Source organism: Centropristis striata, chromosome 7, assembly GCF_030273125.1.
Source record: "Centropristis striata isolate RG_2023a ecotype Rhode Island chromosome 7, C.striata_1.0, whole genome shotgun sequence".
NCBI lineage: Eukaryota > Metazoa > Chordata > Actinopteri > Perciformes > Serranidae > Centropristis > Centropristis striata.
In genome coordinates, this window is record NC_081523.1 from 12,576,842 (window position 1) to 12,592,217 (window position 15,376).

General features: G+C 38.9%; 1 long non-coding RNA gene across 2 annotated transcripts; it reads left to right on the forward strand.

Moving 5' to 3' along the window:
• Positions 1–344: 344 nt before the first annotated feature.
• On the forward strand, positions 345–13,427 carry LOC131975091 (uncharacterized). 2 transcript variants are annotated; one of them, XR_009394696.1, is made up of 4 exons: positions 345–491; positions 1,993–2,090; positions 11,422–11,552; positions 13,290–13,427. It is a non-coding gene; the product is annotated as an uncharacterized LOC131975091 (long non-coding RNA). The 2 variants fall into 2 exon arrangements; XR_009394697.1 differs by lacking the exon at positions 1,993–2,090.
• Positions 13,428–15,376: the final 1,949 nt, after the last annotated feature.

Genomic DNA, 15,376 nt, shown 5'->3' on the forward strand with positions numbered 1-15,376 from the left:
CTTATACTAAATACCCCCATCTTGGGGGTATTTAGTATAAGACCAACTTGCTCAACTTAGCTTCCCCTCGACGTTTTACATTAGTTGTGCAAAATGTTAATGCATCAAAAGTAATCATCCAATCCAGAGACATTTTAGCATATTTTGGTGCAAATACTTCTATAAGAAACTTTTGAACGTAAGTAATTTACTTCTACATTATGTGAGTTACTTGTAATGATTTTACAATCATGTGCTCATTATTTCAACTCGGTTTTTAAAAATATTCTTGAAGGAAATAAAAATCAGAAATGCTCCTTTTGGTCTCAGCAGTGGGAGGGGCCTGTCGGTGTTTGATTGACAGCAGCTGGCAGGTTGATTCCCTGCGGTAGAACGACAGAGTTGACAAACGACTCTAGCTTAAAAAATATGAATAGCAAATGTTTAGTTAGCAGTAGTGTAGAAGAGTACGACCACTCCAGCATTTAACTACACTGAGGTGATATTTGCAGGTATGTTTACATGCTGTTTAATATTCTGCAGCTGAGCAGCTGTTTAGCTAGCAGACCTGCATCCTGACATTAATTCAATTTAATTCAATTCAATCATTAGCTGTGCACTTTTCTCCGGTGAATGTTTTTGCAGTTGCTCGTTCAACAAACTTAGGTGCATAACAAGATGTGTGCTCAAGTTTATAAGTTAGAGAAAAGAGACTTTAGCAGGAATGCTAATGTGTGGGTTGTTGTTCACAGTCTGTGTTGTGTAGCAGGCTGCTGTGTGATTGAATGCTGACTTTACTGCTTCATGCAAATATGGTTCAAACTGAAGCAGTTTGAATTGCTTTATGGAAGCAAGTTCTTACTCTAACTCACAGTATTCTGACAAATAGTTTGATCCCAATTTTTCACATCTGTTCCCCTTAGAAAAACACAGTGATTTACTTTTTTAAAATACCTTCAACAACTTTTTATCATATCCCCACAGTCTCTCTGGACATGAATCTATGTCACAAAAGTTCTATTACTGGGGAAATATCACCAACTATAGGTCCGTTCTGATATTGTTATGAGCGATTGTTCTATGATACAACTACAGATGGAGAACAATTAGAAATAAAATAGGATATAGGCTCTACAAATGTTTTTTTTTGTTGGTAACGATCATGTTTTGCCAAAATGATGTACAGATTTTCATCCATTCTATTATCAAATGGCTTAAAGGAACACTCCACCGTTTTTTCATATTAAAACATGTTATTCGGTCAAGTAAGACGAGTTGATACAGACCTCTTGCGTCTCAATGCCTGCACTCAATCGCCCTGGCGCGTGGCGCCACTTGGCTAGCACTTAGCTTAGCCCAGTTCATTCATTAGGATCCAAACAGATGGACAGTTAGAAGCGACCAAACTCCTCCACGTTTTCCCTATTTAAATACAGCTACACGAGTAGTTAAACGACCAAGTATGGCGACACAAAATAAAACGTGGCGCTTTTCTAATCGGATAAAAAGGAGAACTATAATGTATGGCAGAATAGCACTTGGGAGCACTTCGACTTGGCGCAGTAATATCATCACTCCTGAGGGGAGAAGATTTTTCAGGAGTGATGATATTACAGCGCTGAGTCGAAGTGCTCCCAAGTGCTATTCCGCCATACATTATAGTTATCCTTTTTATCCGCTTAGAAAAGCGCCACGTTTTATTTTGTGTCGCCATACTTGGTCGTTTAACTACTCATGTAGCTGTATTTAAATAGGGAAAACGTGGAGGAGTTTGGTCGCTTCTAACTGTCCATCTGTTTGGATCCTAATGAATGAACTGGGCTAAGCTAAGTGCTAGCCAAGTGGCGCCGCGCGCCAGGGCGATTGAGTGCACGCATTGAGACGCAAGAGGTCTGTATCAACTCGTCTTACTTGACCGAATAACATGTTTTAATATGAAAAAACGGTGGAGTGTTCCTTTAACAAATAAAGCATAAAAGCATAATGCTGAATAGAAAACAAATATATCCACAGATAAACATGTCCATGGACCCTCCAAGGTTTTGGCTGAGCCCTGAATGCTAACATCTGGACCACACCAGTATTTAACTGGACCACATTGATATTTGCAGGTTTGTTTACATAGTATTTCATATGCTGCAGCAGAGCAGCTATTTAGTTTGTACGCATGCAAACTGACATTAATGCAATTTCCCTTGTTTTTTTAAAGATGTTTGCTCAACAAACTAATGTGCAGAACAAGATGTGTGTTCATGTTTATAAGGTAGATAAGAAGAGACTTTAGCAGGGAAGCTAATGTGGGTTGTCGTTCAAAGTCTGACTCTTGTGGTGTGTACCAGGCTGCCGTCTGGCTGTATGACTGAAAGCTGACGTTACTGCTTTATGCAAATATGGTTTAAATTGAGGATAGCACCATCATGAAACCAAAAATTATTTGGTTCCTGAGTTTTCACAGATGTTCTCCTTTGAAAAGTAGTCGTAGCAGTAGACAGAAGTCAGATATGTTACACAGATATATATATATATATATTTAAAAATACTGAAATACTGTGATCATTCCCTTTTACCACAATCAGAAATCCAATCTTTCAGACCCCTAAAAAAATCACAAAACACTTGGGCTTTTTTTTCCACATCTGAATGCCAAAGACTTGATAAGTGAAATCATTGAGGGATGATGGCTTTTACCTGAATCCCTTTCATTAACTTAACATGAACAGAGAAGGTGACCCCAACACTTCTCTGTCTGTGTGAATTTCTATCTTTTGAGACGGAAGTTTCTGAATTGCGGTGTGCGAGACTGACGTTTTCTTTTTATTCTCCCGGTTGATAATCTAGTCTGGAAGTACTGCTTTTATGTCCTCGAGAGAGATGGGGGGAGAGCGCACAACAAAAGATACTATTAATGATTTTATTTGAAAAGGAAAAAAATAAGTTTAATGGAAATGGACTCGATAATAGTAAATGGATGAATAGGCATAGGAGCATGAATAGTGGTTTTGGGTAGAAGTCAGTGGCGTTTCATAGCAAAAACCGTCTTCCAGTGGGGCTTTTAATTTGAAAGCTGGACAGATGAAAGACTGGATTTAAACATCTAAAGTCTGGAAATTTTCCTCTCATGAGATGAATCCGGTGGGGGTGGGGATTTGTCGAAGTTGGAGCTGAGGTGTCGCTCTCTCTCCCAAACAAGCCATTTTATTAATGGAACACAGGAAAAAAAACAACAGCATCAAAACAAACTTGTTGATTTATGCCTTTTTTTAAACAAAGCTCCACACAAATGTGATTAAAATGTGTCCAAAACAATCTCCTGCTACGGCATTTAAACCAGGTGATTATAAATTCCATTAGCGGATCTTCCGCTGTGAAAATCCTACCTAATGGTAGTGATTAGGCCCAGTGGGTCTTTGGTCAGTTTGGAAAGCATCAGGCTATGTGCTCAGTGTTAGCACTCTTACCCCAAAGTCCCCCTGCTGCTCAGTCCAGCTGTGAGGTCAGTGGGCTCCAGCTAAACCTCAGATGGTCTGGTAAGAGGAAATTACTTTTTTTTTTTTTTTTTACCATGATATTAAATGTGCACGGTTGGTTTGGTTTTAAAGGCACTCTTTCAGACTCTCTCCAGCGAACTGTGGAGTAAACACACAAGGGAGAAAATAAGCTTTTGGTGACTTAAGTCAACATTTTTTTCCCATTTTCCGATATCCTCCACATGGAGGTTTCCCTCCAATGCTCATGTTGTCTTTTGTCTTTAGTTTGTGATTTTTTTCCCCTGGCTGATCCCTTCACCTCCTGCTCTGTTTGCTGAAGAAGGAGTGAAGTGGTATTGAGGAACACTCTTAACTCACCCCCACCATCACTACCGCTGCCTTCTATTCCTGCATTATTGAACATGCTGCAGCACGGCCAGAAGGCAAGGCACCAGGTCAGAGTCACAGAATCAGGATCAGCTGTAGTGGACAAGCGATATTTAAATCAGGGTCAGGGCTGTTCTCAGACAAGCATGCAGCACATTTCCATTTGTTAATAATCTTTGAATGGATCCTGTCTTCCTCTTAACATCATTGATGTTGAGTTCAGGGGCCCTAATCCCTATCAGCAAGAGTTAATGGGAAAACGAATTGCAAAGCAACACACACAAATTAAAGAACTAATGCAACTTGTTTTTTTCCTCTTGAATTATAAACATTGATAATGAAAAAAACAAAAAACATTTTCAGACACCAGTATATTGTCAGTTTCACTCTAAAGATTGTGTTGTTTTTTTCTAAGTGTTTAGTAGGGACAAAAATCATAATCACTTTTATTATAATCAATATTAAGATCACAATTACATAATTGAATTATTTAATTTTTTTGTATCTAAATTGTCTATTTAACAGTATATTTTCTTGAACTTAAATTAATTATTAATTGAATAATTCAATTCAACTTGAAAGACTGAAAATATCTATAAAGATTGTTAAATTTCAGTTGATTAAACTTATTCAGTATTTAAATTTTAGTATCTGACACCCATTGTGGGAAAGATTGAGTGATTAAGTGAGCTAATGAGTCGTAGCATGTAAGATAGTGTTTAACACAGCTAAAAAAATACATATTTGATCTGCAACTGTGCAGTCAAACTCAAAATTAGCACTCTTAGAGTAACATGCTGTGTGCTTATAGCATGGTAAAGCAGCTTATTTCATATGTAATTTTATTTCTTGGAGGCAAATAACGTGATCTCCCATCTCTGCTGTCACATCCCTAAGAGAGGGGGCAGCACCGGGTGTGTAGCATTTATGTCTGAAGAAAAAAATGGAAGTACAGTACACAATGCAGAGCTGTAGTTGTGTAATTAAATCTTGAGTCCTCTTTGTATGAAACTGAGACCTTCAAGAAGTAGAGACCAGCAGTCTTGAGTACACTGAGGCTACCAACCCGCCTCTGCCGTCTGGCAGTGCTTGCATTCGGCATTGAGACTGCAAACAAAGATGGGGGAAGAGAGGGGGGCTAAGGGCTAGGCTTATCGACTAGCATTTTCTTCGCCAATGCACAACCTCTGGCGAAGAAAAAACATGAACTGCAGCTGCGGATAACTTCATAAATTGATTATGGACTGCAAGATGGTTTCCACTTAAACATGGTAGCATAGCATAGCACCATTGGGTTAACAGGGGGGACGATTTGCTGGATTTACAATATGAAAGCATCATTGTGAAACGGAGTGCTGAACAATAATCGCTTTATCTCATGATCCAAACTCCTAATTAGATTAATCACCCAGCCCTTACTTTTAATTCAGGGACATTTGACCCCAAGAAGAACTGCCTGCTTTAACAGTGCTGCAGACAGACTAAACTATAGGCCTACAAGACCTGGATCATCAAGCATTTCCTTTTAAAGCCCCCAGAGCTCTCCTATACTTTCACACATGAGTAGGCAAACCATTCAATGTCCTGCATGGGGCAGATTTCTGAAGTATCTGCACTGCACAGGTCATCTAATGTCATACTGTAGCTCTCCTGATGGCTAATTTCTCTCACTTCTTTCTTCCTACTGGGCGTTTTATTCGGGGGGTTTCAGTCTTTCCAGACTATGACATTCCAGTCGGGTGTGTGATGCCCATACTTAAAGAACCTTCTGGTGGGAGAGAGATCACCAGGAATGCCAAGGCAATTAATCCCGTGACCTGCTCTAGGTCACAGGGAGACGTACATGGGCAGAATTTCATCACTTCAAAGGAAAATGGGCCAGAACTAGAAGAAAAACTATGAAGTCACTTTAATCTATACAGTTTGTGTCTTTCACTTCCCGCCATGACTAGAACTTGCCACTATTTAGGTATATTTTGTGGTACTTCTAGCACTGTTTTTGTTAAATTTAGTTTTGGATCCAAAATGATGCAAAAGAAAACCTCCCATAACACAATAGATCCTTTAGAATTTTGAGCCATTTGTGAAATGAATATAAATGTGCCATCTGCAGAGCTTGGCTCATTGGCCTCTATTCAAGAGCAGACACAAAAATGGGTCGCATTGTGTTACACTGTCCTGGAAACTCTAGCTCTCTGAGAAGGCAGTGTGCTAACTTCTGCAGTATCTGCTGCAGTATGAAGAGTGGAAAAACTTCAGCCTAAATATTCAAGTATTTACATATGAGTCATTATCCAATCACTGCCACACACCAATGCACGAGATGATGAGGGGTTTAGTGCGCTGTACTGGGAGACACTGAGCTGGAGAGCGGCTGAGATAAGTGAGCGGGTGTGTTTCTGTGTGCACACGATGATACCGGGAGCAGTGACTGAGCTGTTCAGTGTGACTGGAAGGCCAGCTGGAGTTGGAGTTAAGATCGGATGTTTTGTTTTTCCTTCTTTTTCTCCTCCAGGTGTTTTAACTGAATCCTAGTGCACACTCCCTTTCTGACTGCATCTGCCATCTCCAAATAAATGATGATAAAAGAGTTGAAAACAAGAAACCGGATTAAAAAAAATACAACTTAGGCGCAATTAGTTTTTTGTGACTCAGACTCATACTGAGTAACTGGCTGGATACAGAAAATGACACGACCATGATTCAAGCACTTTTCCTCATTGTTTAAAGAAAGTGTTTTGACAATAGGTGCCAAGTCTTTTGTCTTTTTATAGAGTTTTTCCAGTGTAATACAGAAGAATTAGGAGCCTGGCAAATGGAGCCATGAAAAATGTAATAATGTGTTCAGGCCTTGAGCATTCTGTATGGCTTCATGGAAAAAACCCAAAACCATAAAATAGCAGGGTTTGATGTGTAACAACTGGGCAGAAGATTTTACAGTAGCAGATGCTGAGAGCCATGATAAGGCAATGTCTACAGAGTCTCATTTGTTGACATACAGAATTCATGGCTGGAGGCTGCAAGAATTTACCAATTATCCGTGTGTGCCATAGAGCAGCACCGTTTGACATGGATGCAATGCAGCACAAACTGGAAAAAAAGGAGCTCAGACAGTGTGGCTAGCAGAGAACCAGCAATTTAAAGCAGTGTGTGTCGATAAACTGGCGATACAGCCCATCTGCACTGAATAGCAGAATATTAATGATGTTAAGCTCATGCCGTATAGCCAGACGGTGAAAATGATATAATGATATGCACTATGAAAATGTTCCATGCATTATTTCCATCCAAACTTATGATAAACGGCATGTGCCTTCTTGTTTCTTTCCAGTATTTACTTTGTTGTTTTTATGCTACGCTATAGTAAGCAACACTTTTTTACTAACTTATAAACAACCTTGGAATTAGATTACCAACATGCTTTGTGGAAATGGTAAAGAAAAAAAAAATGAAGCTGTCGAGTTAATCATGGCAGAACTAGAAGTTCTATATCTCATCATAAGTTGTCTGTAATAAGGTAGTGACAAACAAAGCATTCCTATAAGAAAATAACATCTTGAATTAAGTGTCTCAAAGAGAGAAATCTCTTTCGACAGAGGAGACTTTCCTATAACATCTGCATACTAATCAAAGTCTCAAGAACAAGATTTAATTGTGTGTTTTCAGTCTTAAAAGAAGGCTTGATCGGTTCATTAAAATGCTCACACTAATTCCTGCTGTACAGCAGTGGCAACACAGCTCTTAAATTTTCTCATTAACTTCTTTCTTGTTGATTTCTTTCTTGTCTTTTCACATTTTCTTGTTGCATTATATTTATACTTATAATGAGACATTATCTTAATTTGATGTATTTTTCTTGTAATGGTGAGAAGATTTCTTCGGTATAACAAAAATACTTTCTCATAAGGCAGCTGCAATGTTTTATAGTAGTTGTGTGTGTAGAACCAATCTTCTTGCAGAAATAAATAAATGGATAAAAACACTTTTTTATCCAGGCACAAGAATCGGAGATTTTATTGCATCATTTTGTGTAAAGCACATGTAATTGTGGAAAAAGCCAAAAGCATGCATCTTTGTGCAGTTTGTACACATGTGAGAATGCCCAAAGGGTTTACACCGCCTGGGGTGCTGAACTGTGTACCAACCACAACCAGTGAGATAAAAACACAACCAAAAAATATCTAAAAGGAATAATAACTTCAAAAAGCACAGCCAGCCTAGAAGCAAAGCGAAAAATCACCTGAAGCTGTAATAAAAATAGATATTGCTGGGGAAAAAATGGGATCATTTAGGCTGAATTCATCAAACTACCTCTATGCAGGCAACCAGGTGTCTGTGTTTGTGTACTTGTGTGTCTTCGCAACCAGTTTTGAAGAGAAGTCCCCCACAGGTCAGAAAACTCTTTGATACAGAGAGAGTTAGTCGCTCAGACAGAGCACAGGTGACAGATATGCATTATGTATGGGAGAGGAAAGGAAGGCTGGATATAAAAAGCTCACTAAGATATTCACAGTTACACATACAGTTGAACACAGCCATACTGTACTGTTGCCTCTGCAACTTTATTAAATAGGCCGAGACAGTGTGCAGTCAATACGGTTTCAAACACATTAACAGGAGAGAATAAACAGGTATATATATACAGCATTTATATATAGGACACATATATATTCGTGTGAGCTTTTGTTCATATATAGTAAGCCCGAAACATCCACCACAGTCGACTTGGTGCTCCTTTTCCCTCAGGCTCATAAGTCAGTCTGAGGCTGCACTTTAGTGCCCAACGGCAGAGAACAGCTTTAAAAGGAAAGTCTCAGGTCTCTCCATCTGTTGTTCTGTTCTGGGCCAGGCAACAAGAGCTACAGTAAAATCGCTTCAGTGATCAAAAATTACAAACCTGATGTCAGCAGCAGCACGGTATACCCAGCAGTCAGCTGCTTACGTCTCTCCGAGTCCCACAGAGGACGCCTTGCAGGTCCGCGTTTGTCCTCCTTTGTTTATGTGATTGATACTGCAGGTAGAGAGAGTGTTAGCTATCCTCGGTTGGTACAGGTGTTGATGGTGTGTCTAATTAGCTGCAGAAGATTAATGATGCAGATTAATTGGCTGTAAGAATTTCTATGTACTTCTCAGAGTCAAGTTAATTTTATGGAAATCAGGGTGATTTGGTGACTCGTTCTCTTACACAACTTGATGTTTATACGTTGTAAATCAGTCCCACTTAACAAACTAAATGTTGAAAACCTTTAAGTTTGATGATGACCTATTCTTAAACAAGCAGCAATCTGTAACTCTGAAAATGAAACTAATGTGGAAGTTCCAAAAACTGCAGTTCCTCGACGGGCCACTCGAGCTAGGCGAGTATGTCCCTACAGACCCCCATGCAAATAATAATTAACTTTACAGCAGAAATATACCTGTTTACAGCCTGGTCTCTATAACTTATTTCCCTGTTCATAATAACTCTACAGCGTGTTGAGTTTTATAACTAACCTGTTTAAATGATTTTAAGGCTTAAAGTTCTGCTGAATTAAGGAAGTGGTCACTCTGATTGTAATATAGATGGCAGATGGCGTAACACATTGTGTGTTTCAGCCATCAGGCTTCATTCAAACTGCCTCAGTTCACCCACGATCCACCTCTTTGTGTTTTCAGACCAAGCAGGCACAATTGTGAGATTTTTATCAGTTGGAATCTGTACTGATTGGTTCATAAAAACCCTTTAAATTGTCTCATGAATTGTTTTCGGCAGAACCAGTAGCAGCTTTATCTGAAATACCAGTTTCACTAGCCATCCCGGTGTTATGTCGAAGTTTGTTACCCTGTCAAATAGTGTCTCCCCTCCCGTTAAAATAATGTTTCCTGTAGTAACTCCATCTGCGGTAAAGGCTGGGGATAAGGTTTGGTTCAGATTTAGATGATGTAAAGCAAATATCAGTCAGAGACAGTCTTCAAAACAACACAGGCTTGCAAAAAGTTGAGTTCATTAGTAGCAAACCTATGTTCAGTTCACAAAAACCTTTTAGTGCCTTCATGCACAATACTTCCAAATGAATGCCAGTATTGCTCCACGTCTGCTAAATGTGTACATTGGCAACTGTTTTCTAACACTTCCCCATAGCTCGGAAATTTTTAATTAGTATAAATAACACACCAACAACAACTTGAACTAATCCCATACTTCTTTGGATCTTAATAGATATGAAATCATAATGTCAGCTGTCAGCTAAAAAGTTACATATTGCCTCTAATAGAGGATAAGAGGAGCAGAGTTGCTGTGTGAAGCCAGGCAGGGTGGAAATAGCTGACATGTGAAACCTATGAAGAAAGAGGCTTAGCGAAGACTCTGAAGACTCTGAACAGACGACTAAAGAGAAAACAGAGGGGAGGGGGGAGTGACACACATACACATTTACACGCATTCAAACCTCAAGTGGACGTACTCCAGGACGCCTTTGTGAGGTGCTACCTACAGTAGAGAAGTTAGCAACTGCACAGAGTGCCACATAATTAGTCTTTCAACAGGCTGGACATTGTTAATCTTAATCTGTCTCTTATCTCTGGTTCCAGACGAGGGGAATTAGTGGCCTTCACCCCGCCATTTGGCTTCTCTTCATGCCTCAGCCATTTCTCCTCATTACGGCATTACAGGACCATGTGGCACAACGCGATACCGCTGCAGACCACAGCTAGCTCGTTAGCCCTATTCTCATATTGCCTGATGAATGATACGTGCCCTCTGTGGCATCGGCGTCTCAGCGACATTGATTTTGCAACTCGAAAGGTTCTTTAATCATGTTAGAATTATAATAAGAGTGCTCATTCTGCTGTTCAAGTGCACGAGTAGTCGTAGTCTCGCATTCACAAGAGGAGAGATAAACGCTTAAACACACTGAAACACACGAAAGGGATGTTCACTTTCTTATTCTCAAACAAACTTCTGAATACCCTAAAGCAAGGTGTGCATTTGAAATTCCTCAAGCTTGTTTTCCCATAAGCATCATCTGGGTTTACCTTGGCACAGTTTAAAAAGACATTTCTAACGTATGTGCATCTGGCTTCCTCTGTTACCATTCAGATAAAACTAATTAATCCATTGTATACTTCTCTACACAGATTGATGCATTTATCTTCCACTGAGAACCGATTAGTGCCTGTCACAGTTCACATGTCGAAGCTGCCCCGTAGCCTTTTTGGTAAAATACTATAGGCATCAGATAGTTACATAGCAGCTCATAGTCATTCCATTCACAGCACAGTAATCCCAGAACAGGCTATGCCAAAAACAAGAGATAAATAAGTAATGAAGTAGTGAGTGGAGAGAAAAACAACAGCAAGAATGGAAGACAATATGAGAACATTGAGTGAGAAAAGATGAAAGCGCCTGTGCATCTTATCTATGAATGGTTTTATCCCCCTTTCTCTTTTCAATTAAAGATATAGCCCTGGTCCTGTCTCTGGAGGATGACACTTTCAGCATGGCCCTGCACCATCTGATTGCTATTTCACTAGTGTTATTTTTATGCAAATGTGCTTTTTCCCTCATCTTCTTTTTCATGTCCTAATGAAACGTCTGCTATGCTGCCAGCATTGCCCTCTCTGGCTACATGGAGAAAAATCACCAGATACACGTCTCAACACATGCGAGTGCCGTCTTCACTTCCACGCTGCCGTAGAGAAGACGAGCTGGACGTGTTTCAGATGATAGAAGAAAAAGAGGTGATGCTGTTACTGGGGCGCCTTATAAATATTTACAGCGTAAACATCACAACAAGGGGATTACAAAAAGTACTACAAGTAGCAATTTCCTGATATCATAAAATGTCTTCAGCGTTGGCTCCAGCGTTCATTGATTCAGTGAAAGGGTTTACTGCACATAAAGACACAAAGAAACAGCCTACCCTTGTTTAATACCAAGCCAAATGACTTGATCATACTAGATTGCCATGAAATACATAACCATGGTTCCAAGACAATGCAACAAGATCACTTTTTGGCATCTGTAGGACACCAGCAGATCAGATTTTTCACTTACCTTGAGATTTTTTTCACATCTGCTTAGATTGGCACAATTTTTTGTACACACATCCATAGTTCCCAAAGTTTGAAGCCTACTCTTCTTTAGTGAGGATTTTTCCTACCATGAGATAGACATTCTCATTTATATAAATTCAATGTATTTTAGTGGGTGGGTTGCCTTGAGATTGGGTGGGGTACACCCTGGACAGGTCACCAGACTATCACACAGCTGACGGAGACAGACAATTACTCATGCTCTCATTCACATCTACAGGCAATTTAGAGTCACCAATTAAACCTAATGTCTTTGGACTGTGAGAGGAAGCTGGAGGAGACACAGACATACAGAAGAGCCACAGGCTGGAGTTGAACCGTTGACCCTCTTGCTGTGAGGAAACTTTGAAGACCAAATACCCACAAAACCCGCCTCAATTGTACTTTTTATTTAGAGCAATTGACCGAAATGCTAACACACTAAACAAAGATGACTAAACATTAACATGTTAGCATTGTCATTGAGAGCACACTGTAACAAATTGCTGTAGGAAAACAGCCAAATTGTGACAGTAATATACTGTTTTCCATTTAAAGGGTATTATTATACTGTAGAAAACAATGCATTCTGGGCAATATTTGTAGGTAGCTTGCCGTTTCATATAAAATACTGTTATATAGCGTAAATAGCATTGCATTCTGGAAGTGATGTTAGAATCAACAGCAGAGAGGCCGCGCAAATATGGAACGCTACTGTATTTTTAAAAGGAGACAACACGTTGGAGTCAATAAGCCAACTCTGGTCTTTCCTTCCTTGGAACATCCATCTTAATCCTGCATTTCTTGAGCAATATTTTATTTGTTAGATGATGTTTGCGTGCTATCATACTATTATTTTATTTTAGTTAAACTGTGATTTATCACTCTCATTTGGTCCTCTTAACTTGCCATGCGGTGACTGGACAGCTACAGCTGTTTTCTTATTCGGTGAGACTGCTGAGAAGCTGTATACAACCGATTTGATGTGCTGATGTTAGCCTCCAGAGGGAGTTAGCCAACATTAACGACACAGTGAGGCTGCTTAAACTACTTAGCTTTTTTAATGTTTGCAGTGCAAATTGCATTAACAAGAATCACACTTAAATATGAGCTTATCCTTTTTTGGTGTGTGTATTGGCAGTTTTTTTTTTTTTTTATCACTGTTGGATTCACTGTCAAAATGTTTCCAGGTCTGTTCTATTGAATATACCACTCTATCCGCATATCTGAGGCACATTAGAATTCATAAGAATATTCCAAATTCAGTTTTCAAGTGTGTCAAGTGTGTTCAAACGTTAAATTATAAAGATAAAAAGGTCAGTAAAAAATAAGACTAAAAAATGTGAAAAAACTCTATTACAGTAGTTCTGTTCTCACTATGATTATATTGTCTGTGCCCTACAGTTGTCTGCCACAGTTGATGACGTCGAAAAGACCCTCACTTTACCCCCAACTCCTTGTTTAATCAGCCTCTGTATGTATTCAGTAAATGGATATACTGTTAATACTGATCATTTTTAAATAAAGGTTATATAATTGATATTTTAAAGTCTCTTCTTGTACACATTTTTTAATGGCTGTTTTTTAATTAAGAAAGTCATTCAGTATAATGTATATTAAAGTTGTTAAACAAGGTTACAGTAAAGACAGGCTTAATTCATAGTAACTGACTTTCAAACAGTAATATGCTCTATTTACAAAAAAAGGACTGCATTGTATTATAAATTGGATTATGGTGAAATTCAATTAATGAAAAAACAATACTGCAACTAGCTTGCACTTGTATACTGTGAATTCATACAACACTATACTGTGTGTTAGTCTACTGTAAAAATCAAGGAAATACAAGGTTGTACTGTAATTCAGTATGTGGTTTTATCACAGTAACATACCGTAAAGTAGATAACAGTAAGGGAACTGTAAAATTAACAGTGGGAGCTGGCAACCCTGCAGTCAGTATTTTACTGTTCATTTACAAGACAGTCGTTTACAGTGCATGTTGCCAAACTGTTGTTAGTATTTAGCTCAAAACACTGCTGCATTTAGAAATAGAACATCATAAAACCAGTAGCATGACTGAAGACTTGTTAAAAGCTAGGGAACTGAACCTACACAACACTGTTATTGGATCTTTTATTAAGGATTTACCAAATTAATTTGCAATAAACACAAAGTACATGTAATGAAAACAAAGCCATTATACAAAGCAATATTTTAAATATCTACACACTTTAATTTAGTGTTTATTAGGATTATTAATTGGCAATATGCCTGGCAAGGAGTCCACATAATATCAGTATTAACTGACTGTCCTCACCCCCAAAAAACATATATAATATAAGTCATCTGGGAAAGCAGTTTATTAAGACCCATATTTACATTTGCTGGTCACATCTTTAAATCTGCTACCGTGGTGCATATATGTCATTTTGGAAGTCACTGGCAAACAAGCTATTCTGTTATTTAGGAATGATGACGTGTTGGTAAAAGCGAACTGATCTAATACTCCCAAAGATCACTACAATATTGTAAATTACTCAATTTGGCTTTTTTAAGCAACACAACAGACTCGGCTCGGAGCGTTGGTGTTAAAAAGCCACAAGGAGAAGATGAAAAACAACAAGGAACCACTTCACATCTCACACTCCAGCCAGACAGCCCATTTTGTGCTGGCACGGTTATTGCAAATGGCAGATGAGAGGTTGGAACTGAAAAGGACATTCAGTATCTTTTTTTTCACAAGTTGTATAGCTACAACATAAAAAAAAACACCTCTGCAGCCTAATTAAATTATTTTGAACATGATGCTATCACATTGAGGTAACACCATATGACAGAAATCATCACATTTACACGCATCTTGAAAAAGCAGACACATCTCCTCAGATCTTTTAATTAACATACTGCTGTTCATAGTCTTGATGAGCGACTGTGACACAAAGCTAGTGAAGGGTGTAAGTTTGAACAGCGGACTTGTTAGCTGACATGAGAGCGGAAAGACTGACAGTGTGATTGTGTCAAAGTCGCATGAGGTGTGAAACCAAGTGAAAGAATGGTGAAGTCAGAGATGCAGAGATCATAACACAGGAAAAAGGAGACAATGATGGATTGTGACATCACATTCGGAAAAGATGTTGATTCGACAACAAGTATCCTATTGTCACACTTGTTTCCATTTTGATTGATATTAAAATAATATGTTAACATTACACCCTACATTGTTGTCTTTTATAGGACAGAGGGGCTGCAAAGATAGGGCCAGCCACTGTCAGCATCCTAAAGGTTATTTTACTGCCCTTGTTATAAAACAAAGGCAGAGAATCCAAATGGCTCCGTAATTAAAATGTCATTAATTTGTGGTCTCTTATCAGACCTCACAGACAGCTCTTAATGCAGGCCTGCGAGGGAGATAGAGCTTGCGTGTTCCCGGACAGCACCAAATGCTGCCACTGCTCTCTCACATCAGCTATCTCAATAATGTGATATATGTG